General features: G+C 48.5%; 1 long non-coding RNA gene across 1 annotated transcript; it reads left to right on the top strand.

Moving 5' to 3' along the window:
- Positions 1-9445: 9445 nt before the first annotated feature.
- On the top strand, positions 9446-26420 carry LOC141747520 (uncharacterized). The gene is made up of 4 exons (XR_012588751.1): positions 9446-9577; positions 25366-25443; positions 25549-25666; positions 26035-26420. It is a non-coding gene; the product is annotated as an uncharacterized LOC141747520 (long non-coding RNA).
- The last annotated feature ends 1495 nt before the right edge of the window (positions 26421-27915 follow it).

Genomic DNA, 27915 nt, shown 5'->3' with positions numbered 1-27915 from the left:
ATTGCTCTGCAGGTTTGAAACGCGCACACTCATCATTCAAACCTCTGGATGAATATCCATCATTATCGTCTTTTCCGATCTTGTCTCTCATGACACGGCTTGCCGGAAAATCTGGCAGCCCTTCCATGGCGAGCTGCGTGACCTCGCAGGAGCTTGTAGGACAGGACATTGGACATCTGGGGCTTCTGCTCCCAATTTCATATGAATCTTTGGTCAGCGTTGAGCATGGAGTCGTGAATGTTTGACCTTTAGAGCAGTTTCCACTTTCAACTAGCGTTTCAGTTGCTACTGTCCTAATACCAGATTAAAACATACCGTGAGAAATAAAAGGTCACTAAATCTGAACCTTTCATCTTTATGCCCAGAGGACCAGAAACAACACGTTGAGTGACACAGTTGCCAAGTTGCTTTTAAACGTCTTTTAGTCCCAAGGAAGCTTTTGGCACCTCCAATATGCCTAAATGATAGAGTTTTATGGGTAAAAATGTTTCTGTCAGCATTTCTCACCGTGTACACAACCTTTGCCATCTCTGTGCACAGGAGGAGCCCCAGCTAAAGAAGGACCCCATGTGCTACCAACAGCTGTAGGGATAAAAACTTGAGAAGCTCAGTTGGAGAGGAAAGGGAACACGTGAAACCAAACTGTGGGGCTGCCAGGGGGCTGACGATGCCCATTTGGACATTAATGGAGTAGCAATGAGGAGCCCAAGGAAGCAACCAAAGAGGGTGCAGAAGTTGCACCACCATTGTGGGCCAGTTGGACCTCACAGAGGCTGGAGGCAGAGACCATCAACAACTGCAGGGGGAAGACGGCTCAGATAGATAGACTCAGCATTGAATATTTTTTTAAATGTCTGTATTTAGTAACTTTCTTCAGAGCCCTGCGATCCCCCCGTACCATGGGGCTTGATGTCTCCCTCTCCAATGGGGCTGTGAGCACATGACGGGAGGGAACAGAGCCTTGGCTGAAACGCGAGCACAAAGGCCAGGAATGAGTGGAAATACCTCTGGCAACCAAAGGAGCCATTCCCAAGGGCCCGCTTGTGGTGAGGAGATAAAGTTTCTTGCAATATAACAACAATACAAGTATCAAATTGCACAGAGAAAAAGAAATATCCCAGCCCGAACCTGAGCCTGCAAATGAAAATACGGTGAAAATTTAAAGTAGCCTTTGCAAGGTGTCCAAACCAGAGCCACTGGGAACGCTGGCTGGTGAGGAAGCAGCACGGTGCAAACGCTGTGGCCAGTGCTTTGCTCTCCCAGTCTGCCTTCGAGGGCAAAGCAATGTCTTCACGTGCCGGGCCCAGAAGAAAAGCAGTGGGAGGACGTGGAGGATGTTCAGGCAACGATACAACCTCTCCCATCCTTGTAGCATTCGGACATCTCACTTCTGTCTTGCAGACTTTGATCAGAAAGCCAAACCTGGTTTTTTTTGACAGATGCCCACAAAGTCCTTGAAAGCGCTGCTTTCCTTCCCAGTCCTTCCCGTGCATTTTTTTCGTTAACTTTAAGAAGAGGCCCGGGTAACCTTGAGATACCTCCAGCACTGCCTTCCAGTACATCCCCCATGGCATCGTGCTGGTGTGGAGCCCTTGAACATCAGGTCTTCACGTGCACTGGAGTATCCTGGCACTCACGTCCCAGTCAGGAAGACTCTGCAGCGGGACAGCTGTGATCAAAATATATTCATGACATAAATGCCCCCTTCACGGGTACTCTCTGGCCTCTCTTAAATGTGAAGAGTAACACACTCCGACAGCTGCAGAAATGAGATGAAGAAGAGGAGCTGATCCTCCGCTGCCTTCCCATCGGAAGAGGACGCCGAGACGTCACCACGTGCAGACCCCCAGACAGCGTAGCGCCGTGCGAAGGCAGCCCATCGCACAGCTGATTCACACCAGCTGAGGACATTTGGCCTTAAACTAAGACTCAGGGAAGAAAAGGCTCACTTGCAGATATAACAAGTCTAAAAATGCCAAGCTAATGATCCTTGTGACTCCCACCAAAGAGTCTGCACCGTTGGCAAGATGAAGCACCTTTCATTCGCCCCCAGCTCTTTAGTACAGAAGAGATTTTTGCTGAAACCTGCCACGGCCAGGAATTTCATCCACCCTTTTGCGAGGAGAGCACCGTACCTCTGCTGTGATGTGGGAGGACTGCATTTAAAATTAATAAATAATCCTTCAGAGGCAGATTTTCTCCAGTCTCTTTTTGTAACCCGATGGCTTGTACAGCCATTTACACCTACACAGGGCAAGAGAAAGCAGTGGAGGTAAAACACTGGTAGGAAGGGTGGTTTTGCAGCCGCTTTACATGACTTTAATACCAACAAGAAGGCACTTGGTGATGCTGAACTGGCCCTTTAGTATTCACAGCCTTTGCTGTTTGTGGGTTCTTGGCTCCAGGCTAATGCATGGACAGTATTTTGGCAGCCTGGGGAGAGTAATGACTGTCCCTCTGCCTGAAAACCACCCAGTCTCTATGCATTGCCCTTAGTTTGCTTGCCAACAACCACTTCAATCTCGAGGTTTCAGGCTACCAGGATTCCAGGTTCATTGCCCACTCTGACCTTGGGCGACCCTCTGCGCCTCAGTTTCCCCACCAGTAGAACAGAAACAGTGCTTCCGTCCTTCTCTGGAGCCCGCTGAGACATGCGGTAGAAAAGCCCTGCTTAAGTGCACTTACGATGACAATGGTTTATTTATTATTCCCCCAGGAAGGTGTTCCTCAGCCTGGTACGTCTCTTTGTTAAAAAGCTATTCTTGATATTCAGTATGATTTCTCTCCTTCCCCAATTCCATCCCATTACTCATAGTAATATCCCTTCTCTTGCTTCCTTTCCCAAGGGGAAAGAAGAGGCTTGCATTTTTAAGAAGTAACATTTTGTGGCTTGTTTTTATACCCAATAAACCTTTCCTGAACACAACTGCTGAGCACCTCCAGTGGCTTTGAAAATGATAGTGAAACCCATTCTGTGCAAGCCACTCTGGCCACAAAAGTAATTAACTGGAGGGATTAGAAAAGAACACAATGCACAAAAATTCATTTGCTTCTTTCTTCGTTTTGTTTGAACACAAAAATGATCCACCTCCAAGGTCCTCTAACGTTATTACACATCCTCCTCCGTCTGTTAAAAAGTGGCAAGGACTTTGGATGAATTGTACTGACACTTCTTTAATAAAAATAATATTAAGAGTAAACGTTAATGTATTCCTTAAATAAACCCTCAACTGCTTCCCTTTCTGTTATCTTTTTTAACACGCTTTGCATTCATGTCACCGTGGCTGAGTTTCAAATGCTCACCCTGTAAAACTCAGTGGAGATCAGCAAACTGAACAGACATTTATTTTCCTCTGAGACAACACGTATAAAACTTGCCATGGCAAAAGCAGGACTGTACAGTACAAAATATGCCTTTTAGAGGTCAAAAAGGATCCGATGAGAGATAAATTGCTATACTGAGGAGGAAGGACATTTCTCTTGCCCCTTGATGCTCATCACCAACTTTTCAGCCTTTCTCCAGGACCCTTCCCAGCTTGATCTGCCTCTCAATGAGACGTGAGGCTGCAAGTTGAGGGTCTAATCCTGCCAGCAGGTTCAAAGGGCTGAACTCCTGCTCCCACACTTTCCCAGTGACACAGGGACAGACCACCGTTAGCAATACCCATCACCGTGTATGTGCATGTGTTGTGTGTAGTGGCGCAGGTTCATAGAACCATAGAATCATGGAATGTGTTGGGTTGGAAGGGACCTTCAAAGGCCATCTAGTCCAACCCCCCTGCAGTCAGCAGGGACATCTTTAACTAGAGCAGATTGCTCAGAGCCTCATCAAGCCCGACCTTGAATGTCTCCAGGGATAGGGCCTCCACCACCTCTCTGGGCAACCTGTTCCATGGAGATGGTCATCTGTAATGGGGGAATTCAGCTCATGCATGGGGACTTTCCCAAAGGGCAGGAGAATTCCCAGCTGGGGAAAGTGTTCAGGTCTTCCAACATAACCTAAACGAGATGTGTCTCCCACAGGTCCTGCTCCACGGGGAGAAGCTCGGCTGTGGAGATTACAGGAGATTTGCTGAAAACACTCACGCTTGAAAAATTGTTCGGAGAACCAAATACCAGCTGCAAGTTTCTCACCTAAATCTGGTCAATATTTCGATTACCAAGTCCCACAAGCAAATTACCACGGGCAGGTGATCCTTTCAGGCCTTCTAGTCAAATGCTCTCAGAAGCCAGAGAAACCCGATGCCTTCTTTTTCTCTCTTTTTTCTTTTAAAGTGAAATGGCTGTCAAGGAATACTGCATTACTATATTTATTTGGGGTTATTATAGTAGCACCTAAAATCCTGCCCGCAGTAGGACCTGCAGCACCTTGGGCGTGACTGAGACTCTGTAGTGTCAAGCGCTTTGCAAACACAACCCCTTGCCTGGACCAGCTTAAGGCGTAAATCATTAGGGCAGGCAGCAGAGTGACTGAGAGCGCTCTCAGTTCCTGTCAAGAAAATCGAGGGGAAGTTCTCCGCCGTCAATGGGGAGAACCATCGCTGCCTTGGGTACCATATGGCACCGGGGGCTCGGGTCCATTGTCCTTCTTCTACCTCCCACGTGCCCCATCCAGATGCTGCCATTTGATGGCTTTGCAAGAGAAGGCAACATATACGGACTTTGGGAAAGTCTGAAATCCAGATATGGTGTCTGGGCTAAGAGGAACACAGGAGTTATTAATGCTTTTTCTCTCCTTTTCTACATACAGTTGGACAGTGGCAGCCTGGGATTATCTTAACTGACTAATGTGCCTGGAAATCCTTTCGTTATAGGGAAGAACCTGTATAGGGAAGTGAGTTTGGAAAAACACAGAGACACCTGGGCCATTCCTGCACCCTCCAAATAGTGCAGAGGGGGAAGGGAGACAGGGAGGAGAAGCCAGGAGGGGACGTTACGGAAGGATTAGTGCTCCTCTGAAACAGCAAACAAAATTAAAATGGAAATAGAGAAGGAGGTTGAAAAGTCAGCTGCAAAATGCTGTGCAAGTAAATGTTGTTAAATATTTAAATTTCACAATCAAGCACATTTTTTGTTTATTAAAAAAAAAAAAAAAAGATAGAGAAAGAAAGAGAAATGCCCAGGAGGGCTCCGTGGTTGAGTCATTAAGCAGGATAATGACATTTCCACCTCCCTCCTCCCTTCTACAAATACTTATAAGTGAATTATGTACAATGGAGGAATTTCAATTGCTCATCCGGAGTCGTGCAGGTACGTGATGGACTGATCTCCCTCCCGCAGCTCCAGCCGGGCACCGTTCCGTCCCCCCCGGCAGCAGCAGCTCAAACCCGGGGCACCAAGCTCAGGCCACGTAAAATGACGGAGTTTTACGAGAAGGAGAAAAGCTGCTTGTCCCCACTCAGATTTGCAAGGATTCATTTTAAGATGCTCGTTCAGTATGATCCTGTTAAACCTTGTAGCTTATTCCAATTTATTTCTTTAAGAGACGAACGAAAGTAAGTCACTCTGCAAGAAAGCGTGCCCATTTGGGGCAAGGCCATGATTTATCGTAAGCTGTTTTATTTCAGGAAATTGAACGTATCTACACCCGATCACAAGCAGGTGGGTTCATGCATCTTCCCATCCCGTGGAAGCAAGTGCTGCGTGTACTTGTTGTCTGATGCAAACCCAGAATAAACCAGGTATATTTTAATCACCAGGAAGGGGCTTTCACCTCCACGAGTATTTCTAAGGAGCTGCCAAGGCCCGAATTGTCGTCACTGCCTGGTTGTTGGGAGCTGACGGAGGAAGCACCTTCCAGGAGGGATTTCTGCTCTTTCAACGGTTGTTGTTCATCTCAGCTGAGAATGAAGTTACAAATACATATAAAAATGAGTAATGAACAAGGCTGAAACATCTTGTTTCAATATTTTCAATTAAAACAAAACGCCTGGGGCTGCCCTGAAATTTGTTTTCTCTTTTTATATTCCTGCCATTTCCCAGTGGAGATTTCAGTGGAGCTGATAGGATCGGATAGGCCAGCAGCAGCAGGGATTTTTTTTTTATTTTTTTTTTTTTTTCACACAGCTTGACTGTTAATTTGAAATGTTTATTCTGAGGTGCTATAAAAGGCTCCTAATTTTTAGTGTTCTGAAGTTTCCACAAACACCAAGCCGCTCTCAAGTCTCTCAAAGCAGATGCTCAACCCTGAAGAATTCATAGCGAGCAGACCTCCTGCACCACCCTGGCCTGCGCCCACCACGGGTGGGTGTTAGGAAGAGTTGTGCCTTCCCTGGATTCCAACAAAAGCAATAGCAACACTGATATAAGCAAACACTAAAACAAAATTGCTCATAAACAGTGAATTCCTCAACCCAGGCTCCACTCAAATCATCATTTAAATACAAATCTCCAAACCTATCTCCTGCCAAAAAATAAATGCATTTGAACAGTCCTGAGACGTACGTACAATAATGCCTTTTTCACCCACTCTAATGAGCCTGGAATGGAGATAAAACTCAGCAAACATCCCAAATTTCTCTTCCATGCTGATATTAACAAAGACCTGAATCGAAGGAGGGAGAAAGAGTGGAAAAGTGATTTCTCCTTTGAAGATTTTAACACTTTGGGCTGGATCAGAGAAAGGGCTTGAGCAGGGGGGATGGACTTTCACGTCTCCATCCTACCGAAGCGCTGCTTGAACCTGAGAAGCGCCTGAGATCTGCATCACGCTGTTTGACATTAAAGTATTTTAAGCATGGATTTATGGTGGAAAGTTTGGCTTCAAGCCTCCCCGCTGGCCTCCAGACTCCCCGCTGGCCTCCAGACTTAGGTACGCAGGTGCTCACCGTGCAAGGTGACGGTGCAAAGCCATCGAAAGCAAATCTCTCTTTTCCCCAGATCAGGGCTATGGGCCTTCCTACCCCCATGGCACGATGCTCTGCTCTAGTGAACGCCAAAACAGCTCCAGCCTGAGCAGGGGCTCAAGAAGAAATCGCTGGGGTCTCTTCCTGCTACCGTCCCCCTCCGTCCGCCTCTTCCGCTGCAGACAGGTGCTCGGGGCGGGATGGCTTCTATGATTCGATGATCCTCTGACTTTGAAAGGCTCCAAATGGAGGGGGTTTCATCCCAAGCTCCCACTGAACGGGCTCCAGGAATTTGTAGCTGCTTTTGAAAACCCTGCTCTGTGCCTTTTTAGTAATAAAGCTTTTCTTAAAGCAGGTATGTGCCATAAGACATGCAGTGGGAGAGTGGCTAGCACTCAGGAAAGGCTCAGGTGCCCCTAAACATCCCTGGAATTGCTGAGATTATGCCGGGAGCGGGATGTACCAAGGGCTGGAGACCCCACACCACTGGGTGGGCTCTGCACAGCCAGCTCGTTCGGCAAACCCACCTCTCTGTCCCTCCGGTTCCCTCAGGCTCCCTAGGGAAGTAATTTGTTGGGAACTCGGTGAGCAAAGAGCATCCTGACGCCCTGGAGGGAGAAGAGCTGGCTGGGCTGTGCACGCTTCTCCCGTCATCCCTCCTAGGGTAGGAAACGCTCCCTTTCTCTCTGACTACACTTCAGGGTGGTTTTGTGCATTAACATTATTATTTGTGCGTGATGCGGAAAATGTAATCTACAGAATAACTGGCTGCATTTAATAACGTTTTCCGAGCTACACTGGTAACATTATTTTGTTCTGAGTGACAGCTTAGTTGTACAGAGAGAACACTCGGTTCCTTCACTCACCGACACAGAATAAAACCAGGGCGTTTTGCAGGGATCTGGTGGTGCGTGAATGAATTTGTTCCAACCTCTTGAGCATGTCTCCCATGGGCAGTATTTTATTTTCCACACGGAAGCAACTTCTCTCTTTGGAGATGAGCAGGCCACCGACGTAACAGAGCTATCCTGCTCATGACGAGAGAGAACTGCCTGGAGGGGCTGCACGCTGTCAATACAGAAATCAATACAGGAGCGACTCCATCCCATGGGCGGCCGAGCACGGCGACACAGAAGATGTTGCCCGCACGTAGGGATGGATGTGGAACCAACGTTAACGCTTGAGGACAGAGGAGGGCTTCTTTGGGGGGCGTTTGTCACTGAACAGGCATATTCTTGTTGAACTAAAACGTTTGCCATTTTTTGGTGAGATTTCACCTCTGTTGGCTGTCTCAGGGTGGAGTCATTCATTTAGGACAAGCGGGAGAGGTGAGTGCAAAGTTTGCTGGTACATTTTTGATGCGCTGTGGGACACACAGCATTTACCGTCCATGGGCAGGTCCTCCCATCAGTGTTTCCCATTTAACTCTTCTAAATCTGCCCATTTTCTCCGACCAGGCTGACGCTGGCCCTGTGCATCTCGCGGGAAGAAGCCAACCCATCTGCTGTAGCTGGTGGGCTCAGAGCCAGGGTAGCGACTGTGATTTCAGCACTCATCAGTGCTGTAACAATGCCTCCTTTGTTAGCGTTTTCTTAGGGAAAAGCTGCTAAAGGAACTCCAATATTGCATGCCATAGGGGAAAGTTTAGAAACACGGCATAATTAGGAATAGAAAAAGCTTTCTGGCTTTCCTTACATTAGGGATTTGCCACAGTTAGTTTCTCCTGAACCACAGAAATTTACTTCCTGGAACTGAGTGAATGGTAGAAACAATTTTCCACAATGAGGCACACACTTGACACCCCAGGGCTCATAAACAACAATTCTTATACGATAAACCTATTTCCAGGGTCCGCTAACTCCTCCCTCCAGCTGGCAGAGCCCTGATTTTCCATTTTGTGATTGAGATCTTCGGTAAGCTCCTTGGTGCGTGTTACGTGTTAAAGACCCTTTCAATGAAAATGAAGGAATACGGAAGGTAGGAATAGGGGACCTCTGCAAAAAAAAATCCCATATCTGCCTGGAAAGGGGTGCTTGGGCGAGTTGGAGCTGGTCCCCAGACATCAGGATTGCAAATCGTACCGGTCAGGCACTGTGGGAGCTGTGGTTTCCCAGGAGCAGGGACCAGTGGGCTGCTGGGAGAGGTGGGTGGGTATATAAGGGATGGCATGTGGGGCAGGAGGAGGTTTGCAGGTGGTGTGTTGCCTCTGAGGTGGCTGTTTATGGGCTGGCTTGCGCTGTGGAGCAGAGGGATTTCACGTTCACGGCCTTGGAGAAGCAGTGCCTGTTCTTGTCCGGTGTCTTTGCATTAATGGGAAGAAACATTGTTTTGCCTCTTAAATTAGGAGAGCATGAAGAGGATGACGGTGTCCTGAGGGGAAACCCAGGTTGGTGTGGCACCTCCATGGCCAGAGGGGAAGGTGCAACAGGGAGTGGTGAAGAGATGCTTGTAAAAGCTGCCCATGGATGGGAGGTCTGGCTCTGCAGCACCCCCAGGTGTGGGGAGGAAGGGGATTAGAGCCCCAGGTGGCTCTGATCTGGGGCTGGGTGAGGCTGCTTCCCTCCTTCAAAAAGGTTTGATGAAATGCTGAGAGGGGACCTCAAACAAGGGATACTAATGGTGTGTGCACAGGCTCAACGGTGAGAGCTTTCTGTGCACCTACGGACCCCAAACCTGCGCCAAGAAATCTGAGAAGTACTCTGCGTCTGGGATGCTCCAGTTCTTGCCCTCTGGTAAGGGAATTTGGGGGTCTTTGTGGCAGCAGGCTTCCCACGCAAAATGGGTCGCTGCAAATCCCTTCTTTATCCACATCCAAAACACTCCGGCGTGAGAATCTTGAGAGAGGCCACAGTTTGGCCGTTCCTAGACCTGCCTCTGGTGCTTCCCGCTGCAGCTGGGCTGGAGCCAGGCACTGGGGACACCCACAGTTGTGGTTCACACGTGCTGTGGTACCTCAGCAAGCCTGAGAAACTCAGGGTTTCCACAAATCCTGCCCGTCAGGTGGCCGTACCCAAGCGCTGCTGTGCGTATAGCACCAATCCATTGGCTGGGGTTCTTCATAAAACACTCCTGTGGTCATGTTTGCCTCTGGTTTTCTGCACGTTACCATAAAGACGGATGTTTCTTGCAACACTGGTGAGATGGTGGTGGGCTGCGGTGTCTGGCTGCCCTGTGCTGTGCCCGGGGAGGCTGTAGGTTGTGGCTAGGAGGAAAGTGGCCAAACAAAGAATAGTAGGAGCTCATCTTGCTTGTGGCGTGTAAACACGTTAGGTGTCTCTCCAGGGCATGTTTCTGTCTCGGTGCCTTTGAAAACTGAGAGCCTTTACAAACGGACCCTGCTTACCTCACTCTGAGTGTTTTCCTGGCTTACAGAGCTCACAAATGTGAGAAGCTTAAATTTTTTTTAAGCATTTGCAACCAGTTTTCTTCCTATCTGCCAGCTAACTTGGAGCCAGATGTAACCAGGCTCAAAGAGACTGGAGTGCATTTTCCTGTTCAGCATTTGGAAAATGGTTTTGTTCAGGTCACTGATGGCTCTTTGAACAGAGTAAATATTTGACGATGGCTAGTGCTGCAAAAACACATGCTGTGTTCTGGTTGTGAAAAACAATTTTATTAAAAGTGTGCAAGCTACTAATGTATGAGCTGTCTGCTGGACGTGTGTTTCGTTAATGGCCGAAAAGGTCAATGGCAGAACTAGAAAAACAGGAGTCTCCTGAGACTTGAGCTGCCTGGCAATAGCTATGGACCTTCTATTTCAAATGCTAAGGACCAGCTCCAGTCGCCTGCATACCAGGCTAGCTGGCTCCAGCAGCTTCTCATCCATCACCTCCTGCAGACGCTCACCAGCAGAGGACCCAGTGCTCTCTGCCCAGCGGGTACCGGAGCTGGGGCACAGCTCCAGATTGCACCGTACGGTGCACATCAAAGAAGCAGGTTTCTATTATCAGGCTCTTCTCTTGACAGTGGTCTGCTGTGCTCCAAAATTCCCCCAGGATGTTCTTCTGGGACAATGCCGGCGGGGCTTGGAGCAGCAGAGGAGTTCAGTGTTCCTGCTAATGGAGTTCACGCACCTCTAATGCCTTTCCCAGCCTCTCGTGCGACCCCGTTGGCCCTGAGGGGGCTGCGCCAAAACCCTCCCGCTCTGAGCACTGGTCATGAGCACCCCTGTCTGCCATCAGCAGAGCAAGGTGCAGTCCTGGCGCTCCTTCCCTTCCCTTGCCGCTTGGGAAAACCCCTCTGGCCATTGCACAAAGACTCATCAGTGGTGGCAAATAATACGATGCTTCTTCCTTCAAATGTGAACTTGTCTCTCATGAGAAGGTACCCAGGTGCTGTCTGAATGCCTCTTCTGTAGTATGTTAGACAGGCTGTTCTTACCTCACCCTTTGACCCTTTAAAGCTGTTCTAGGTGCCTGTGTCGTCTTGATGCTCCCTAGTTTGGGAACAGTATCCTGTTTTTTGAACCGAGGATCTCAGACATCCTTTAGTTTCCCACTACTAAAACACAGTCTAGAAACCAATGAGCAATCAGTCTTCTCTCCTTACTGAACCATCTTGCTGTTTCAAGAGTCTTTCTCCTTTACAACTTTAGAACCAATTTGCTGCAGCTGGAGCTTAATGCTGCATTAAATGAGGTTTAAAGGTAGAGAAAGTGCTAAATGAAGTCTAATCTTTCCCTAGCATATATAAATTTTTTTAAGTAGCTGAGTGTTTGTAGCAAACTGCTTCGCTGGAGACTTTCTCCAGGACCACAGGCACATACGCACTTCAAAGGCTTCTGATATCAGCTGAACACAAAGAGAACTACCTGTGCGGTGGGGGATACCATGACGCTTAAACTTAACCCACTGCTCCAGATTCCAAACCTGGATGGGTGCTGCCTGCTTGGGCCTCGCTAGCCATTGATCCAGCGTCTATTGCAAAGAGGTTGGTAACCAAGGCGAAATCAGGGGTGTAAGAGCAGAGTAGAAAGACACCCAAGTGTCACTTGCCGTAGCATGCAGTGACACTAGCGTCTACCTGTTGCTTCAGCTGCCTGGAGTGAGTGAAACGTAACCACGGGGATTGCTCTGACTGCACTGGCGTGACAGATTGCCTAAGACTGCCATCCCTTCCAAAAACATTTCGGTGCCTTTAGAAAATATTCTGCTGCGTCTCTAGCGGTTACAGCAGCCTCTTACCTGTGGCATTTGTCAGTTCCCATGAGATGAGGACACTGTGCTGTTTAGCCCAGGAGCAGGCTTGCTCCTCAGCAGAGAGAACTTCGTTAAACTCTGCTAAACTCTCTCTAAAGCTATTCTGCTGCAGAAACCAGAAGAAATGTTTTGCAGTTGTAAATGGAGCAGTAGCGGATCGGATAGACGGCACACTCCGGCTGCTGGAGAAGAGCAAGCCGCTTCCCAAGGCATAGGGAGAAGAGCCATGTGTCCCCGCGACTTGGGCAGGAGCAGCTCCGGGGAGAACGGCGCAGTGGCGGAGACCCTGATGATGCATAACAGCGCAGCAGAAGAGCAAATGATGCTTTCAGAAATTGGTGCGCGCTGAACTGAGGTTGAACCTGAAGAATTGTTCTCGGGAAGGCTTTTTCTGAAAAGCGACCGCAGTCGGAGTCATACGCAGTTCGCAGCCCTACTTGAGGAACGAAGATCCAGCACATCTGTTCCGGGGCTGTGAAGAGCTCACTGCAGCTGGCTGGGGCTTCTTTCCTTTGGGGACTGTCTCCGACTCACGCTGTCGAGATGCGTGAGAGGGTTTTCATGCAGCCTCCTCTTGCCGCACAAGAGGCGTGCAGAGCTCTATGCCAGGAGGGCCGAGATCCCCCTGGTATGTCAGTAGCTGGACGGTGGGTTGCTTTCCAGGGAAGAAACCAGCATTGCGAGGATGCGGGGAGGGGAGACGTGCCTCTTCACGCTCACCATGGTGAATGCTCTCTACAAATGATTTTGAAAAAGGCTTTGTGAAGCAATTCCACATAAGCTACAGAGAACTTCATTACAAAAATCTCTGCTTGCACTGAAGTGACTGGTAGCTCGGATGTTAGTTTTGCTTGCAACTCCTGGGGACAGTTCTCAGCTTGTAGAAATGAGCGCCGCTTTCATGGGAGCGGCGTGCATCTGTTTTAGGTGACGAGCTGTGTGTAACTGCAGGGTGTAGAGAACCTTGAGAAAGAAAACAACAGCCCTAGACCAACATGGACCAGTATGGGCACGCTGCTTCTGTCCTTTCTGGTAGGATGTCCATGATGGTCTGCCTGCTCATGGAGGATGCTGGGGACTGTAGTCCTTGGCTCCTGAGCTGGCTCTGCTCCTGGCAACCTCCTCCATCAGCCCAGGGGGAAGAACCACGGCTGGAATTATCAGTTTAGTCTCCGATTTCTTTCTCCAGCTGACCACTGACACGAGGAAGGATGTAAGGATTGTTGGCCAAGGTCAATGACTCTGTTATCAGGTCTCATAGCTATCTGGTCTGGAGAAGGCTTGCTTTGTAGAGAGGTGTGGCACTGTTATAAACTGGTCTAACCACTAGCCTTAGTAGCTATTAATCTGTTAGCCTGATACGTGGGGGTTTTATTCTTTCCATTTTAGAGTCTCTCAGACTACAAAGGAATCTGGAACGATTTTATAGCTGAGGCTTTTCTTGTCGCAAGAACAAAGGGTAAGTAGCTATCTCTTTCAGCAGCCTAGAGAGGCTTCTAGCCAAGACCGAGAGATTAAGAGAAGCTACCTGGCAGGCAAGTTGGCTTTTAAAGGGAAAAAGCAGCTTTTAAGCTATCGAGACAAGGGAGAGCTGAACTGAACACACAGGAAGCAGCGAGCAAAGCAGAGGTGTTTAATATGCTTTCCCGGTTGCAAGGGTAATGGAGTAGGAAAGAATTAGCAAACCCCCTTTGTTTTGCTTTTTGGACTCTTGTAGGCTAACAAGTAAATGTTATGTAGTACAGGCATGTCCTAATTGCTCTTGATCATTTCGGGCTTACTCGCTGTCTCAGCTATTTCAGTCACAGTGAGGAGTTTACCTCCCTAAGCGACCTCAAAGGCTCCTCTGGCTTCACCGTTATTAGCACATAAATATTTTAGGCAGAAGGGAGCACAAAGACCAGGCACCTTACAGTTGCTGGGATGGATATATTCTCAGAAGTGCCCGAGTAACTTTTCCGTAAGCCTTGTTTGCTTTCATCTGGCTTTGTCCTGCAAAGTCACTTGGATGCTGTCGGGACTTCAGCGCCCAGCTCAGTAGTGTCCCGCGCACAAGGTCGGAGGCTCCCTGGGGAAAGCTGGCTCTGGAATGAAAAATGCAGGTTGTTCAGCATTGTCGTAGCAAAATGCTCCTTTTTTTTTTTTTTTTTCCTTTCTGTGAGTTCTGATCAGCCGTGACTCTGTTCCTGTGGGGGTTGGAGACTTCTGTTTCAGATAGGTGATTGCGAGGGGAGTTCCCTGACTTTGCAGCACTGTCAGTCTGCAGCCCGGCGGGGCTGGCGTCGGGCTTGGCCGGCCACGTGAGAAAGCTGGCCCTGCTTGAGAAATCCCCCTGCCCTCTCTCACCATCCTCGCTCGGTTTCCCGTGATCCTGAGCTACCAGGATTAGCTGCCGTACGGGGTTAAAGCGCTGCCCCTCCAGCTGATTTCCCTCTTGTAGGAGGGTGCAAGGAAACCGAAGCAGTTGAAATCCAGACAACTGTGTCCTCTTGCTGTTCAGTCACCTTCCAGGATGCTTTTCCTTTTGCCTCCCCTGTCCTGGCTGTGTTCCCACCGGAGCAGGGAGCGCAGAAACGTCGCTGTGCGTTCCTGACCTGTTATCTCTTGCTTTTGGGGTCCTTCTCCCTTGGCTGGGAAAAGGACCCAGTGGAGAAGCCGTCACACTGGAAGCGCCGTGCTGCGGTCGGGTCAACGCCCAGAGATTTCTGTGCAGAGATGGACTGACGTAAGCGGGGATGGAGGGGGATCTCTTCGCAACAATGACCCGCGGTTCGACGAAGCCGCTGCGAGGTGGTGTGGCCACTGCAACCCTGCCTCCGAAGAGCACAGCCTGAGCGCTGTGACGTTGACAGCCTGTTGAGAGCAGGGCTTTGAGCAGCAACGCAGGTGTCCCTAAGCTGATGTGAGCGTAAACTCGGTGCTGCACCCAGCGTCTGCCTGATCTTGTCAGAGCTCAGCTTGAGATCTGGCCTGAGGTTACTCCACCTCATACTGGGGGGGCGTGCAGACGGGGGGGAGTGTATCTCGTCTCTGTCCTGTGCTGCCCCTGAGACTTTTGCTGCTGTTAATCCAAGTGACACCGTGGATGCTGCAGACCATCCTTTGGCTTTTCTAGGGCAGTCTTGATTTGTAACAAAACACTTATTTGCTGTCCATTGGTGCCTCGGAAAACAAGCTGTGCCAAGACTGTGGGTACCAATAACCTTCAATCAGGCTGTAATTGCTTGTTGCAGCTCTCAAGAACATAGGTTTGAACTCTTTATTTAAAGAGTTATTGCCTGAGGCAAGCAGACTCCCCCCCCACCCCCGTCCCTCTTGTGCCTTTGGGGCAGGAGAGGGCAAGGTCTCCAACCCGAACTCCTCAGCGATGAGATAAACCCACATAAGGTACCGCAAACCGCCAGGTGAGACCTGAAAGAAGCTGTCGCATCAATTTATATCAAAACACAACCCTCCTCCCTTCCTCTTCTGGAGAAACCAGGAGCCCTGCTAGACCTGGGGACTTGGGTGGGAGCTACAACAGCCCGTCCCCAAAGAGAAGGGGCCCTTGCTGTTTCTGTGAAACCGCTCTGTTCTTCGGTGCCGGCCCTGACAGGGACCACTGCAAAGCTCTGTTCTGTGCTACCTCCTCTGCTGGCTGAGCAAGGGGGTTGCTGGAGCAACCTGGGCAGCTCTTGTGTCTTGGTGAACTCCAAAATGACTCTTCTCACCCGCTTCACTCAAAAAAAGAAGGGAATAAATCTTGTAGGTAGCTAACTCTGGGGTTCACAAATGGTGAAGTGAAGTCTGTAAGCTGCTCACTGGTGGGTATTTAGGAAATAAAGAAATTGGCTTTTGCTATTACATGAGAATCTTCCGGGGTTTGTGCAATCAGGTCTCCCTTGGCAGTGAGTGCTGCACAGGCTTCTTGCTCTCATGGCCACCTAATTAGACTATTCTGCAAATCGTGTTTGCTTCAGAATCATTTACATTATGTCCAACACGGCTAGTCAGTTTGGGGAACACTTATTAGGATTTAAAACAATAAGCTACTAATTATCTCTTGCTCCGGGGCTGAGTGGGGAATGCAACCTTTTGTCTCTTTCCCTAAATGAGGAAGTGGAGGAGCCGTGCCGGGAGCTGAGCTCTGCTGCCTGCGAAGCCGCCTTACCCTCTCCTGGGACATCCTTTATTTATGCTTTGCTGCTCTCTCTCCTCTGCTGAGCAAGTGGTGGCTCTGATGCCTCTTCCACTGCAGAAATGCTTGCTCAGGAGGAGTCCTGTGCCTCTGAGCAGGAGGAACGAGCACAACAGCCATCCTAACCCAGGAGTCCAGCCTGTCTCGTTAGATGTGTCCACTTTGGACTTGGTACAGCAGGTTGACTCATCTCTGGTCAATGACAAGTCCTCTGGTATCATGCGCTGTGGCCTCCAGACTGCTGGCTGCTGCCTAGGTGACTCCGACATGTTTTAAATGGTGCTTCTCTGAGAGTCCAACCCACCTGCTCATGACTGGTTTCTCCCAGCTGTGAAATGAAGCATGGCAGCATGAGGGGCTCTTCTCAGGTAGGGCCCAACCCACCTGTCCTCTGGGCAACCAAAGATCTCTTTGGGAACATCACCTGGGCTCTGTGGGTCCTCCATGCTCCTCTCTGTGCTTTGTAATCCTATGGGAACTGACTTTTGAAATACCTCAACCTTGTGCTCAATGTCTGTATTCAGCTTCTACTGGGATAGTCAGAGGCCGAGTCAGCCGCTTCACGCGTTCCAGCACATCCCTTGGGTAGCTATTTGGTGTTTTTTAAGGTGCCTTATCACAAGGCTATTGGTCTTTCTCGTTCACACACCATCAGTTGGGGGCAGCAGAGAAGCGTGTCCGAATCTCTGCAATGACAAGTGTCTCCGGAGTCAAGCCCTGCAGAGCTGGCTGGTGTCCCTACCAGCGTTGCTTGTGACCGTCAGTTAATGTGTCTTTTGGTGGGTGGCAGACTGTAAACGCTCTGATCTAAAGAGCCTGGGTTCTGCAGTAAAACTACAGATCGCGAGTGGTTTAATGTTCTTGCTTCTCTGGGATCCTCACAGTTTGCTAGGTGGACAAAACTCTGATATTTTGCATGCACTTAAATTGGGGGGGTGGATGGAGGCTCCCGTGACTGACCTGGGGAAAAGCAGGGATCGCAGGAGGAGTGCATCTCACTCATGAAGAAATCAAAGCTCAGAGGCCAGCTGGCATGTCATGAGCACCATCCTGCCTGCAATTTTAGTGACCTGTCCTGGGTGTTTTACTCTTTAGGGTAAACAGTAGCCTTCGGAGCAATCTTCAAAGCCACAAGGCGCTGGTAGCGAACCTTGGCAATGCTGCTAAAGGTACACCATGCTCTATGGGCCTGAGCATGTGAACTCACTTGCTAATTGGGCTTGTTCCAAAATCGGAGTTAGTTTGATATTAAATTTATTCAAATACTGAGGTATCTTCCATTGAAACAGATTTACGTATGTCGTTCTGTTCTGCCAGTCCGGAATCTCTCAGGATGCTCTTGCTGCAGTCATGTTTCCCCCCTTGCCACAGTCTTTCCAGCTGAAAATGGCAACCCTAAATCCACACAGATTTATCTCACCTGAGACCATCAAGTGGTGACCTTGTATAGCATAAGAGCAGCGTTGTACGAACACCGCGGTCCTGGGAGATGCGGTGCTGCTGTTAGATTGCGTTTGGCTGAGGCGACTCCTGGCCCATGTCAAGGATGCACGTTGGCATCTAATACACCTAATAAAAACAACAGGCTTTTTTTTTTTGCATGAAAAGGTCATGGAAATGTGGTAGAGAAGGTGGTGCTTATGTCTTCTCTTATAATGAGGTACGGGTTTACTATGAGCTCAGGAAGGTGCTGTGATTTTGAAAGGAGCAGCAGAAAAATCCCCTTTTTACCCCTCATTCTCTTCCGCCAAACTGATTTTTGTGTTGCTGAGAGCCTTAGGTGGGTGCCCAAAGAGAGCAGAGAGTCTTTGAGTTGCTCCTTACCGTTGTCTCCTTTTCTTGGTAAAGCCGTAGCTTAGATGTGCTGCTTATTGATCCCCTCCTGGAGCCCGAGAGTTAATGGTGCGTCGTGGCCTGCAGGTGTTGAGCATGGGAGCTCATTTGGTAACGGGGCTTTGTGCTGGAGGAGTTCAGGTAAAGATCATCTAGTTCCAGGCCCCAAGATGTGACTTGCCGCTGGCTTCACAGGGCTGCTGGGCCACCTTACAGCTTGTGATGGACGCGAGCTCCTGCCTCGTGGGCAGCTCTGCCCAGCTCAGGGCTGTGACTGCCCTCATGCAGGAGCAAAGTCTTGCCCCTTGCTGGTTTTAGGAGGGATTGGATGCTTCTCTTGCTGCCTGCGCAGAAAGCCCCCAAATCACCATAAGGACCATCTTGTCCATGAGATGCTTCAGCCAGAGTCAAGATAAGAGCATTACTCATCGTTAGCCCTGTGAAATAGGAGTGGTTGGGGAAACTTCAGCCAGATTGATGTCTTTATTTATGCTGAGTGGTACTTTATACCAGGCTGCTGAAGCAAATCACCATGATTAAATGTCAGAAGCTGCTTTCTTGTAACCTTTGGTAGGAAAACTTTCCTGTCTAGGAGGAGTATTTCAAGGATGAAATACTCTCCAGTGCAGTGTGTGAGTTTAAACCCTCTTGAAATAAAATGCCCTCAGAATAGGCTTTAAATACAAGTTAGATGACATGCAGACAAGTACGTGTCTCCTGTCTGGAAAAAACTTCATCTCAGATGGGTAACTAAGCTCATTTCGTGCTGAAAATCCTTCCTCCACCTGCGACTGGCACGGCTAGGAATTTCTCTGATAGTGATCAGAGATAGAGATCAAAAAGAAAAAGGCAGCTTTGTGGTCCTTTTCTCATTGTCCTTGATGTCCAGAGAAGATGCCTGGTTCTCCCAGCTTCATCTTCCCCTGCCTCACCAGTCAGCAGCTCAGGGGTGCGGAGGCTGCTGTAGGTGCAAGAAGTTTCTCTGTGGTTGCGGTGGAGCAATTACAGGCGTAAAGCTCTTCCTGCACCGCTGCGTGGATGCAGATCTGTTAACGCCAAAGGTGCTGACTCGCGCTGGGCTGTCTGACTCTTTGAAGTGGCTGGTGGACCATTCGTGATGCCTCGGCCACAATTTGGGACCCCTGTCCGCAGTGCCACAGGGCCTTGTTGGGGGTGATGAGATCATGCTGCCGTTAGGAGTTGTTGTAAAGTCTGATCAATGAAAAGTGTCCCTGCCTGTCAACCCCATCATCACAGCCCCTGCTGAGCCACTTAAGAAATGGCTGATTTGTGAGCTATTGCTTTGGATTGTCACCTCTTTTTCTCTGCCTTGTTTTTCACCTTGGACATTAGAGACATTAAGCTTTATCACGTCCACCCTGGTGAGTCTGTTCCTACATGTATCACCTCCCTAACATTGTACAAATGTTCTCCGAGTCAGCCAAAATCTCCTTTGCCACTTAACTTTCTGTGATTAACGGCTAATAGGTTACAATTCCTTGGTAACTGGAAATCGTAAATCTACCTTCTCTTGTCCTTTCTGTAGTCTTCCAGGAATCAAAAGCTATATCCTCAGGTACCATAAATCTGCGCACCTGCGTTAGCCCCATGTAGGAAAAGCAAACAGCCCAGTTCCTTACCTATTCTCTGGATCTAAGTAACAAGAAGACTCAAAGCCTGTCTTTACTTTGCAGGTCACGCTTAAAAAATAGCTCTTCTAGTCTCTCCAGGAGACTAATACTTAGGAGAGAGGCACAAAAGCATTGCCACCTTCTAAAGAATTACAAAGACGTAATAGAAGTTGTCTACTGGGGACATCTTATTCCTAGGATTTATGACACATCTGAAGCAAGGTGTCTTATTGGGAAAGAGCTGTCTTAACAGAGGATCCAGTGTGTGGCCCAAAAAGGCCCCTCAAATCTGTCATGTTTGAGTTACAGGCAGTATTTGCTTTAGATGGCTTATTTCCCATTTTTGACCTATTGGTGATGGTGATCGATATTTAAAGATCATTACTTGAGAACAAGTGTAATCGGAGCGTGCCAGGCTGTTTCCAAGAGCAAGGATTGAATAGGGAAGAAAAGACGGTGGAGAAGCAGTGACAAAAAGGTGTGGGGAACACCTACATCAGAGGACGTGTTACCTGTCAGTGTGTCTTCAGGCAGGTATATGTCTGTGCAAACCTACCTTGGCCGCCCTCCTTTCCCAGCAAATGATGCTGCAGTGACAATTCCCAGGGCGCTGCGGGGCCAGGGTGTTCCCATGGCACATCTCGCCGAGCCAGCTGCCGACTGCCTTCCTGCCGAGCTCGGACGTGAAAATCCAGGGGGACCTCCCCATCGGTCTGTGAAGGTTTAACTCGTTCAGCTGAGCGACCTCCCTTCGTCTGCAGGACTAATCAGTGAATTTAACCAGAAGCAAAACAAGCCAGGAAGGCAATTAAGCTATTGATTCAAGATGCTGTTGGGAAGGAACCTGCAGTCAGGCTATGCTAATAAAGCGACATGGATTGATCAATTGCTGTCAGTAACTTCGGTTTATGCAGGAGCTTGATGTTTGCTCTTATTCGAGTCCGCTTGGTTTTGAAGCATTTCCTTATTATCCGTTTGTGGGCCCTGGAGTTGTGTGTGGATATTGGGAATCACACCCTGTGTCTGTCAAGGGGGGTGTGTGCGTATGTACAAGTAGTTGCGAAAATATTGGGATCCCAGCATGATTCCAGCGTTGTACAATCACTTATCACTTAATGATTCTGGTCTCCCCACCGCCTCCCCGTTTCCAGGAGGCTCTGCTTGGACAACTGCAGTGTCTGACAAGCTGTAAATCTCGCCTGACTGTCGGAGCGAGGGTTTGTCAGGTTGTCACTGAAGAGCAGAGGGAGAGGCAGCGGATGTCCGCAGCCTTGACGTGGTGTCTGAGTGGCATTGCTGCAGAAGGTGGCAAAGAGAGGAGCACGGACGCTGGCTGAGGAGGAAGGGTAGGTACAAGCCGTGCTGAGATCCTGGGAGTTCCTTGGTTACAACTGCTCCTAAAAGTACCTGCACTAATTCCTTGGGGCTGGAGGATGGGAACAAAGCTGTTTGGGTGTGCAGTCCCTGGGCCAAGTTAAGACCCTCTTGAATTAAAAATAACAAGTCCTGTGGACAATAGGGTGGCCTAATGCCCATAAAGACCTTGAGGGATGCGGGATTTCTCTAGCTTTGGGGGTAAAAAAAAAAAAAAAGCCTTTTATTGTCTGTTTTATCACTCATCAGGCTTCTCTTGTTGAGCAAGTCATTGAATCCCCTGGAACCTCAATTCTTTAGGGCTTTGAAGAACCATCACCCTCCCTTCCTAGAGGGCAGCAGCGTGTGCTGAATGCCGAGGCTCTCCTGGGGCAGGGCTTTTCCCCATTTAAGCTGGTGCATTTGTTTGCATGAAAATGCATCATAAAACCACCTTGATTTATACTGCAATGCAACTTTTTGACAGCTGAGCTCTCTGTTTGGACTCTATAAGGTCTTCTCGTACATATTCTGACAGCTGTGAGAGCTGGCATGTCTGTTACTGAATTGAGACTTTTGATGGGAAACCTTAGTGTGGGGCTTTGTTCCAAATTAGGGCTAAAGGGGATTTCTTTTAACAGTAACCTGGGTTTCCTCTGGAGTGGAAACTCTGATGTTCAACCAGTGCTGATGAATAAGTTGTTGGAAGTTCAGCACAGCGGGTCAGGTTTTTTTTTTTTCAGCGTTCACAGGGGTGTAATGCACAGTATTGTGAAGTAAATCCCTTGACTGCTCAAACTAATGTGCTCCAATTCCGCTGGCATTTGGCCTACTATTTCAGAAAGGAAAATGTCACTGCTGACCTAAATAAGATTTGCTTCTAAGAGGCTCTGGGGTGAAAACCTGCCTCCATCAAAATCTAGAGGCAGTCCTTGCGTGGATTATAGCGGAGCTAGCTCCATGTTTTCAATGCAGCTCTGCGCCAATTAAAGGTAATAGGCTTCCAGGATGGTGCAGTCAGTAATGAAGGGTGAGCCTCCAAGTTTCAGAAGTTGTGTTTTTAATGAGCCCCTCGCAACGTGGCTGTGTCGTGGAACACCCTGTGTCTGGGCTGGGACTGTGACGGGAACAGGTTTTATTCTGGATTTTCCTACCTGAGCCAGAAAAATCCTGGGAGCAGATGCTGCCTTTCAGCTCTTCCAGCTGAAGTCAGAACCCCCAAATGTGAAAGTGGAGAAAAATTGTGGAATTGATCAGAAAACTAAACAAGGGGAGAAGCAAGGATGAATTTCTCTAATCCTTCTGAGCAAGCATGGGAAGAAACATTCACTCAGTTATCATTGCTTAATATAAATATGTCTTTTTCTAGAAGATCTGTTTAGGATAAAATATTCCATACCTTTGCTATGAGGCTTTGTTTCAAAAACTAGTTGGCCCTTTTGAGCGTAGATGTGGGAACCAGGACACCAGGCTCAGCCCTTGACAGGCCGAGCGGAGGACTCGAATATCCCTGTACATCTCTGGTCCTTTAACACTGCGGCAAGAAAACCTGCTCCAGAGTAGTAAGCAAAAAAGAAATTAGGCTAGGAGGGCTTTTGAAATGTGACTTGTGGAGCAAGAAAGCTTTGGGATTATTTGGTGCGTGTTCTTTCTTAGGCTAAGGCTGTGAAGTTGCGTTTTGGTGGGGAAAAAATATACTCCTCTGCCTGAAAGCCAGCTCTTCAGGTCTGGGCACAGCGTCAGGTGGCAAAAGAACGGAGAAAACAAGGACTTTGGGTGCCTTAAAAGAAAAAATACTCAAATAAAATGCTTTTCGGGCACAGTTAAAAGAAAGAAATGGAGAGGGAAAGGGGTAAAGATGGGCCAGACCTTCATTTACCAGAAACGTTTGAGAATTCAATTTGCACCTGTGCAAGCCTGCTGTTGTCTTACAGCTGGTGGCTCTGGTGCCCCTCCTGCTGCTCGGGAGGATGGAATCCCCAAACAGCCAGAGCGCACGGCTACGTGGAGCGGCAGGGGCATGAAGCACGGAAAGGAAGTAAAAATGAGGCTGGTTTGGGAGGGAAAGCGTGACGGCTCCTCTCCAGATGTGACAGAAAGGGGCCAGGCACACACCGCTGCACATAACCCTTTTTATTGGCTGGAACGAGTATTTCTCCTATGTGTGCTGCATTTCCTTTTTTTTTTTTTTTCACCTACCCTATGAATAATGCCTTGACCATTTTAAAAGCTGACATACTAATAAAAGACTATTAAATCCTGCCACTTCCTCTGTAGAGCAGGAATAAGTCAAGATAGACGCGACCGGAGAGAGAGAAAGAAGGCTCCAAATGTGATGGTTTATTAAGCATTTCACCCTCAATATATTTAATAGGTATGAGGCTTCTGTCACTGTCCTACTAACGCTCCTGGAGACCACGGTGGCAATAGAAAGGAGACTTAAAGCAGAGTGAAATATGTCCCTGGCAAGGCCAGCTGCGTGGGAGGCTTCTCCGGCTGTTGCAATGCCAGAAAAAGGGATGGGGAGCAGCTCAGGCAACTCCAAACCCACAGCCAGCGGCATCGGGAACTCCATTTGGTCCCAAGCGATGCCTTGTCTCACCGCAGGTGGGTCTAATGCTGCAGCTCCTCCGTTCTGTGCCGTCGTTACCTGAAGCAAAAGGATGCCTTGGCCAAGAACCAGAGCCCTTCCGCATCCACAGACTGTGTAGCAGAAGCGGGTACAGCCTTGCAGGTCTCTCACCCCATTTCTTAGGGTCACAAAACGATTGTGCCTCATTTGACCCACTCTTGCCCCCACTGTTTCAAGCACCAGATAAGTGTGGTGAGGCGCCTATCTGTGGAACAGATTTTTTTATTTTTTTTTCTTGTTGCCGGCCTAACGCTTTGCAGATATTTTCTTGTAGCCCTGAAGAAATGATAATGCAGGCCAATAGCAGAGGCAGACGAATTTGCCGGCTAACAAAGATAAATTCAAATCAAATTATGCTCGACTGGCCATCTCGCCGCAACAAGAAGAATTCCACCCTGAACTCCTCAGCCTTGCAGATTATCTGGAATAAACACAAAGTTGCCCAGGGCTGCTAACCCAGCTAAAAAGGTTCTGTGACCCCATTTCAGGTTGAAAACCCTAGTTTGAGAAATGCTGAGCTTTCTGGAAAAATGACAGCCCTGCTTATAGTGGTCTGAGGTGGAGCTCCGCCTAGGAAGATGGAGGCACAGAGCTTTCTCTGAGGTTACGTAAATGCGAAGTTCGGATGAGTGAAGGCGACCGCCTCCATCACCTGCGCCGCGTTGCAGGTGTGCTGCAGGGGAGAGGGAGACATTTTAATTTTGGTTGCTGTGATGAGTTTCCGGCGGTCCTGGGGATTCAGATGCACTCTGGCTTTTTCCTGCTTGCAAAAGCGCTTCAGTGGGAGATGTTGAGGCAGTATTTCTTTATTCCAGCAGTACCAGGTCTTTGCTGTCTCTGCTCCGTTATCCCTTGGAAAGCCTCTGTCTCTGCTGCGTTATCACTTGGAAAGCCATCTAAACATCCCCAGAAGGCAACTGTGGGGAGCTGGAGTGAGGGAGTCCCTTCAATCCCAGGGTCCCCTTCAGTTTTTTTTTTTATGATTGTAAAAGAAATAGGGGGGTGGAAAATGATGGAAAATAGGTGTGCTTTTTAAATGCATCCTTCCTCCCGCCGTGGAGCAAGAAGAACCTGAAGGGAGAGCACAGGGAGTTAAACTCTACCTGCAGCTCAGGGCATGGGGGGTAACCCCACCTGGCCGGGTCTCTGCTGCCGAAAACCACCGTTCGGAGCATCACTACCAGGGAGAGCAGCTGATGGTTTGAGCTCAGACTTCTCCTGGGGTTTTAATCCTCGCTTAGGCTGACTGGCACGTGAAGGGGCTGGGGCAGAGCACCACAGAGCCGGCAGGAGGAGGAGAAGCTAGGTCTTAACTGAAACAACCAAAAATCTGATGTCCACCATAGAAAGGTGCATGTTGGGAAGCTCGTATGGGTGGCAGGAGGTCTTTTGCTTTTGTCTCCTGGACTCCTCTCTCTGCTGCCTCTTTCTTCCTCTCCTTTCAACCTCTGGATTCGGCTGGTGCAGTTCAGGAGATCGCAGGCACAGAAAGAGGGAGAGACCTCTGGGGTGGCTGGCACTCCTCTTCACCTCCAGATGATCTCTCCAATGTGTTGGTTTGTTGGTTTTTTTGTTTTTTTTTTTTTTATTTAGCTGAAGTTTTTAAATAGACGTGGCTGAATTATTCATAGTGCATAAATTAGCTGATGGGCGCTGTCTTTTTGCGACTGTTCATCACGGACATTTCCTTTTTCAGGCGGGAGGTTCACTGCAGAGAAATTCCAGCCAAATTTGACAGCAGCTTCCAGCAATTTCCTCAGACCACTTGTTTAAGGTAGGGGTTGGCCTTGGTGGTCTGCTTGGGATGTTTTTTTCTCTCCCAGAGGGTGACTTGTGCTCTCGGCTGGATAACGGCACACAGCAAATGCTCTTCCTGCAGGTTTCAAGCAAAAATAGCTATTGTGGACCGAAGAATTTCTTACCTCATCCTTGTGAGAAAAAACAGGTGTAAAAGTGGCTACCAGTCGCAAACGGCCAGGGAGTGCTCTTGGGGAGAGGTAAGAGCACGTGCCCCTGTGCAGAAACTTGACGGTGCTTTTGCAACCTCTACTACGCCACCCTTTTGCAGGTGCACAAAGGAAGCTTGTAGTTATTTCCATAGCCCTTGGTTTATCAAATTTAAGCAGTTAGTAGAGAAGACTTAAAAAGTTATCGTGTGTGTGTGTCTTGCTCTTGGTTTTTCTCTAATATTCAAAGTTCTCTTAAACTGAATTCCTAGAAAATGTTGTCATTGCCCCCCTCCATCCCTTCAAGTTACCTTCATATTCTCTCTCCCCTGGTTTTCCCACGTTTGGAGACCTGTGTAACCGTGCCTGCTGTGAGTCTGCAGACCTTTCCAACGTCCGCTCTTTCTATACCCTGGTAGCTCCAAGGTGTCCCGTGTAAAAGCTCTCAGGAAGATGCAGTTCTCCGTGGGCATTGCGAAGATATAACTGCGAACGCTTGCTGTAAGCATGCTTTAGCTTTTGGGATTCGCTAAGTGATGTCCCGCATTGCCTGTTCCCAGGAGCTACTGGGCACCTGCTGCTCTCAGTGGGGACCGAGGACATGTGGCACTTTGCTGGGCTCCGTCCCCAACGTGCTGGAAGTCAGCACAGAGGCGCTCTCGGCCCCAGCTGCTCCTCTCCTCCCTCCACCGCAAAGCTCTCGGGTTAATTTTTCTGTCTCCTTTTGATTATTTTGGGTTTTTTCCATCAAATGATCTTGTTGCTGCACTGCCCATACTTGTTAAAGGTCGCAAAATAAATACTGTGCCGCTGTCTTGTGTATCAAAGCTGCTTTCCACGTTAGCTTTTCGTGCGTTTTCAGACCATTAAAACTGTCTTCTTGCTCTTCGCTTTTGTGATCAAAGCATCATTCATGCAGTAATCTCATGCTGAATATGCTTTATCTCCCCCAGCAACTACTGCCTCCTCCTGCGATGCTGCTCGTGGAGGATGTTTCTTTTCCTCCAAATGCTTTTCCCCTTCTCCCTCTGCTCTGGCTCTGGTTGTGTAGCGCTCCAGTGGACCAGCTGGGGAGGGAAAGAGTTAAATTTTTTAAAAGAGGAAAGGGAAAATGGTAAAATGGACCTTATTTGTTCTATAATGAGACTCCTGGTACCATCGTAAGCAGTTACTGACTGTGTGTCAGTAAGCCTAGCAAATAGAAAATTGTCTTATAAACTGTTTTTAAAGGCTGAAAGGTCATAAAAAGGATTTAGCACTATCGCAGGAGACAACTTTGTTTAAACAGTGTCATTAGTCTCTTTGTAGGCCTTTTTGTAGGGCTTTCTCCCTTGTTCGTTGCTCTCTTCTCTTGTTTGGTTTTTTTTTGTTTTTTTTTTTCGGGGGGGGGGGTTTCCTTTTTCCTTGTTCAATATTGAGGTGGTTATAATCTCCTGAAAGCCACCTCCAGCAGCGAGGGGCTGGTGGGGAAGCCCAGGACAGGTCTGTGCTGTGCAGCTGCTGGGAAAACGGGGTCTTCAAGGAAAATGGAAAGGGAAACCCAGATACATAAGGGACAGAAGGTGACGTGCTCGGGGCGAGGATGCTCCTTGTCTTTTTTTGGACCGTGTTTCTCAGTCAGAAACCCCAACAGCTTTGTGAAAGGACGCGATGTGGCAGAGACCCCCGTGGTGTTCACGGGAGCTTGAACAACCAAAAACCTTCAGAGTTCACATGAACTCCCCCCGTTTTCAATAGCAAACAGTCCAAAAGGTGCAGGAAGCACAGGGGGGTTCAACTGTATGAAAATAATTCAAGTTGGAAGCAGACCTTGGGGTGCTGCAGGCCAGGAAATGGGGGAATCTCTGCAGAGGGATCCTGAAGGGTTGGAGCTGGCAAAAAAAAAAAAAAAATTAAAGAAAAAAAAAAAAGAGTATAAGAAGAGTCTGTTGGCAAAGTATTTTCACAGATGTGTCATTCAGGAGTGGTTCATATAACTGAAGAATGGCAAACAGAGTACTCTGTATGAAAAGAGGAGGAAAAGCAATCCCGGCAGCGACTGGCCTTTCACAGTCTGCAAAGCTTTAGACAAATTGTGAAGGAAAGAATAATGGGATGAAAATAGGACCGAGTCCAATCCAGACTTACAAAGGCACATTGAACCTGCTTGTCTTGATAGTTTTTTGGGGTTTTTTTTTTGTTGGTAGGGGAACTGGCTTCCTCCACAAAAGAAAAATGCATTTCTTCTTCAGCTGGCCTTTGGTTAAGTAATGTTTCAGGGATATTTCAGTGGATGAGGAGAAATGAATCATCTGTGCTAA

Source organism: Larus michahellis, chromosome 8 (genome assembly GCF_964199755.1).
Source record: "Larus michahellis chromosome 8, bLarMic1.1, whole genome shotgun sequence".
Taxonomy (NCBI): domain Eukaryota; kingdom Metazoa; phylum Chordata; class Aves; order Charadriiformes; family Laridae; genus Larus; species Larus michahellis.
The sequence above is the reverse complement of the archived record's forward strand: the minus strand, read 5'-3'. Positions and strand labels throughout refer to the sequence as shown.